The sequence below is a fragment of the Ananas comosus genome, linkage group 4 (assembly GCF_001540865.1).
Source record: "Ananas comosus cultivar F153 linkage group 4, ASM154086v1, whole genome shotgun sequence".
In the NCBI taxonomy this organism is placed as follows: Eukaryota; Viridiplantae; Streptophyta; class Magnoliopsida; order Poales; family Bromeliaceae; genus Ananas; species Ananas comosus.
In genome coordinates, this window is record NC_033624.1 from 6,523,015 (window position 1) to 6,528,236 (window position 5,222).

The following is a 5,222-nucleotide window of genomic DNA, read 5'->3' on the forward strand; positions in this document are numbered from 1 at the left end:
ACATAATAAATCAGAAATAGATTTGCCAAGACTCTGCATCCCTTCAATATATACCTTTTCTAATCACAAACCACCACCTAGTCCAAAACCTTTAAGTTCAATATTTATTTTCACAAAATTGTTGCCGACCTCAATTCGCCAACATGAAATACCAAATAACAACAACAAAAACATAAATCAAAAAAGACCAACAATCAAATAAAATAGTAACCAGCACTGCAAATACCTCAGATTATCATCGCCATAAGTAGAAAAAAAAAACGTCGAGAATTTTAAACGACCAGCAAAAACAATAGCAAAAGCATATGTAAAAACGAAAGCATAACTAAAAGCACACAAATACAGAAAATTCTATGAATTTTATAAGCCTCAGATTTGTCCACCAATTAATATTATAATTGGACTACGCCAAACATTTACCCATGCAACTATTTGAGATCTTCTGTCAGCACAAACAACTAAAGTACATGCACCCACACATAAAAGCTAGCAAATGGTTGCCTATATTATAGGCCATCCAAATTTTGCATGCTTTCTATCCCAATACTGTAAATGAATCAATAGAGCACCCAAACAGTCAAATAAAATAGCATCCAAGTTTTGCTGAGCTCTTAATGTCGGGGATCATGATCGGCCAAAGGGGTGTGGTGTTTTTCTTTGCTTGGTTTTGTTTTGTTTTTGCTTAGTTACCTTTCGTTCATTTGAGTAGGGGATCATGATCTGCCAATGGGGTTGTCGTTTCTCTTGGTTCTGTCTTGTTTGCTTCTTGTTCTACAAATCTCAAATGGGGTATATCCCTGTTTACTCAAAAAAAAAAAAAATAGCAACCAACACTACAGATACCTTAGAATATCACTGCCAAAAGTAGCGAAAAAGTAGAACGGAGAAAATTTTAAACAACCAGAAAAAACAATAGCAAAATCATATGTAAAAGCGGAAGCATAAGTAAAAGCTTGCAAATACAGCAAATTCTATGAATTTTACAAGGCTCAGATTTGTCCACCAGCAAATATTGCAATTGGACTACTACAAACATTGACCTATGAAACTGTTTGAGACCTTCTGGGAGCAAAAACAACCTAAGTACATGCACCCACACATAAAACCTAGCAAATGGTTGCCTATATTATAGGTCATCCAAATTTTGCATGCTTACTATCCCAAAACTGTAAATAAATCAATAGAGTACCCACAACATCTGGCAATTATTGTTTTGCATCATCATTGTGTTATTAAAAGCCCACTTCTCTACTTTAGCATACGAAAGATAAGCAAAATTTTTTATATCATCATCGCCTTATAAAAAGCATTAAAACCAAATGAAAAAAATCTAATAAACCAAACACAAACTGGAAAATCGTGGAAACATAAGTAAAGCCCAATCATCAATCAATATAAGAACCCAAAGGTGAATTCCTGTAAGGAAATAACGCAAGAAGGCTACAAAATTCTTATAGAAACACAATCACAAAGCTCTCGATGTGTCCAGCCATCCTGCGAAACTTTTTTAGCAATTACAAAAAACAGCAATTACAAAAAAAAAGTCGCAGCAATAATCCCACCACAATATTAATGCCTTACCTCATAAACCAATATAGCAAGCAATAAAATATCAATATAGGGCTCAGATTTGTCCACCAGCCAAAATTGCAATTGGACTACCCCAAACATTATACCCACAACCGTTTGAGATCTTCCGGCAGCACCAACAACTTAAGTACATGCACCCACATATAAAAGCTAGCTCGCAATGGCAAGAAACCAAACATAACTTCTGTCCGATCTCTGCTCGAAAATAGATAGCACGACCGAACCAAAACCCCACCTTTCTTAGCCCTCCGTGAGAAAACCCACAACAACACAGGGTTCACCGAGCAAAATCCCCAACCCACAACAGCGAAGGGTTCACTGAGCAAAAACCCCAACTTTCTTAGCCCTCCGGAAGAGAACCTAGACGGCAAACGGCTAGTAGAGCCAAAATTATGAAGGAAAAAAGCAGGTCAGAAATAGAGGAAGAAAATGGAAGAAGAAGAGCACATGAAAGGCCACAAAACCCCACAACAACCCCTATATTTATAAGTGCTCGGGCAAAACGCGCGCGGCGAGGGGGAGGGGGGGCGTACGACAAGCAACCTTCTGACGGTAGAATAAGGAGGGGGGATTATGTAACCAACCACTCTGTCCCCCAGGGCAGGGGGGGAGGGACCGTACGGCCAGATCGGAGGCTGCATGGGCGGCGTACGGAGTGCCTAGGAATCAGCACCCCTGAAAGACGACGTACGGCGGGCCTCAGAATCAACACCCCCGAAAGGCATCGATGGCCAAGTCGGAGGAGGCATGGGCGGCGTACGGTGTGCCTCGGAACCAGAACCCCTGAAAGAGACCGCTGTCTGTACGGGAGCCCCGAAGGGAAGCGATTGGGGCCAACGATCGTACAAAACACCATCCCACCAAACACCGCCGGCTGTACGGGAGCCCCGAAGGAAAGCGAAGGGACCGCGGCTGCGCAGCAAGGGCAGCGATCGTACAAATCGCTATGCCATGCCGCCGATGATTTCGCGTATAGGAGAGGCACNTAACTGAAGCTTGGTTTCTTCATACTTTCTTTGTTGTTTTTACCTGCGCTTTTTTTTTTATGTATTTCCCCTTCAAACGCGGAGAAGCTTTCAAACCCGGTTAGGATTCGCGATTCAAAGGATATATAGATAGATGTGATAAAGTAAATAAATGTGTCCCTAAATGATTATGATCTGTACAGTTAGAACTCTTTAGGACACATGTTGGAACAATTAACGATCGCCATGCATCTTCTTGAGCATAACTTATTAAATCAATTGTTACCCCTTTGCTTAATGTCATTCTTCAAGTAATAATAGATTGGACAAGATGTTTCCTTGCTATTTTAGCCTACAAGTTAATTCAGATATCAATTATTGATACTTCAACGACCAATTCGACCTTCTGAGTCTAAATACTGAGACTTTGCCGTATGTTTTAGAAATGTGTGTTCGTGGATGCTTGTCATGATAGATGTTGTAGTAGTCTTCGTGGCACATATATATAGTGTATGCGCTGGTGTGATAATTAATTGTCGTGAGATGCATTGGGCTAGGCTCCCTCGAATATGTGGATCTAGATCATTCATAAAGCTGAGGGCCCGAGGGATTGAGCTGTATAATTAAGTAGGTGACTATGCATGGGAGTTGACCTATATAGTATTTCTCGCGACGGTGGGTTTGGTGTACTTTTAACGGTTGGTGTAAGTTACCATTTTCGTCTGGCTCTGCCTATTCGGTGCGTCTATACACGTATACAGGCGCCTTCCAATGTGGCTATGGGGTGTGTCCGTGACAGTGAAACTTATCATCATCGGCTTGTTATACTAATTAACTAAAAAACTTTATTTTTCTCACCCCTTGTGGGACTACTTTTAGGTTCGAAGGGCCAGGTGGAGCATGGTGCGAAATGAGGTCGTGCAAGCCAGCTTCCATCTAGTATATATAGAGACTCATTAATTGGGGGTTGTTTTTTGGGGGATTAAAAATTGTAACTAAATTCTTTATTATAGGCGTCCTTTGGTTTGTAATTGGAAACTCGATCAACAAGTTTTGTAAACAAATGGTTTTCTTTTGAGAAATGTAAATCTTAGGTTTAGCTTCTTCATATTTCACTAACTAGAGGCGCCAACGAGCCGAACACGAGCGAGCTGGGGCTGGCTCGTGTTCGGCTCGTTTCATAAATGAGCTGAACACCAGCTAGTTTGTTAAAATATCAAGTTGAAAATTTTAGTTTGTATTCGGCTCACGGCTCCAGAGATGAAAAGCTTAAAAAGTCGATTTAAACATAATAATATATAGAAATAATTTATGAAATTTATGCATTAGATTTGATTTAATGTTGAAATTTAGAATATAAATAGGATATTTTATATTGAGTTGGGCTGTATACTTAGGTTGGACTAAAAATCAATTAATAAAATTGTTATGTATATTATATAATACTTGATTATATATATATATAATAACATATATATATAGTATATAATATATATATATTATATAGTATATATATGGTCGGGTCGGGACTAACGTTATGTGTACGACTCGCCCTCGTCTACTGCTAAGTTGTTTTCGATGATAGAGCTTCCGATCGCGATCCACACCATTAAACGTTATCTAAGCATTTATAAAATATCTGAATCAAATTTTATAATTTTTCCATTATTTACTTTTCGACTGCAAAAATGTCACAAAATTGACAATTTTTATGGCCGGTAATAATGGTATTTGCTAAGTTTAACACGTGTAAAAAATTGAAATTAGTTCAATTTTGATAGAAAAATTCTTTCCATATAAAAAGAGATCAAATAACTCCCGATTTAAAGTGAAGGTCGATCAGCCATTTTAATATTTTTATTGACCCCTTCATGTTTATACCTGTCTTGATAACTTTATTATGATTCAAAAAATTATAAAATTTATTTCTAATAATTTCAAGTAATACTCTAGATATAGTTTACGGATAGATCGTTTTTTATATTTTATTATTATGATACGAAGTACTCTTTTTATAGTAGCCCTAGATAGTATGTATTATATTTATAGAGTGATGCTATATGTCGAAGCCACGGAGAGCCTTCCGTGTCAGCTCGTTTTGATTTGTGACGACTTTGATCTGTCGATCGGCTCCGTTACCTGAATTAGAGTATTTGAAGTATAGAAAATAAAATTTTAGTATCTTTTACGATATCATTTCCTATGTGACGAAGGGGCTCAAAACAATCGGCTTGAAAAATAAGAATCTTAAAATGTAATATAATGACTTTAAAGTTTAAATCAAATATATTGCTCTTTTGTTTTATGTGCTATAAGAATTTTATTAAATTTCACGTGATTTGGATTTTTCTACACCGTTAAACTTGGCAAACGGATTACTACGGCCATTGAAATTGTTGATTTTGAGCCATTCGATACTAGGCAATGATATGCGAAATATAAAATTTATTTTCTAGATACGTCAAATACTCTAGATCAAGTTTAAATGAGAGAGTAGCGGATCAAACGATTCGAACGCCGCACATCGAAAACGGCTGTGAAGCATGGCAAGGCTTCTGTGCTTCCGATAAGCATAGTAGCCTCACTCTCTCTGCTATCTATATATATATATATAGTATATATGGTATATATATAGTATTGTTTGTGTTGTTGTGTGTGTGTTCGGTA

The 5,222-nt window shown here is 37.6% G+C and overlaps 1 long non-coding RNA gene across 1 annotated transcript; it reads right to left on the reverse strand.

Moving 5' to 3' along the window:
* On the reverse strand, positions 1,386-2,569 carry LOC109708475. Its single transcript, XR_002215738.1, has 2 exons — positions 2,066-2,569; positions 1,386-1,950 (listed from the first exon to the last, which is right to left on the reverse strand). It is a non-coding gene; the product is annotated as an uncharacterized LOC109708475 (long non-coding RNA).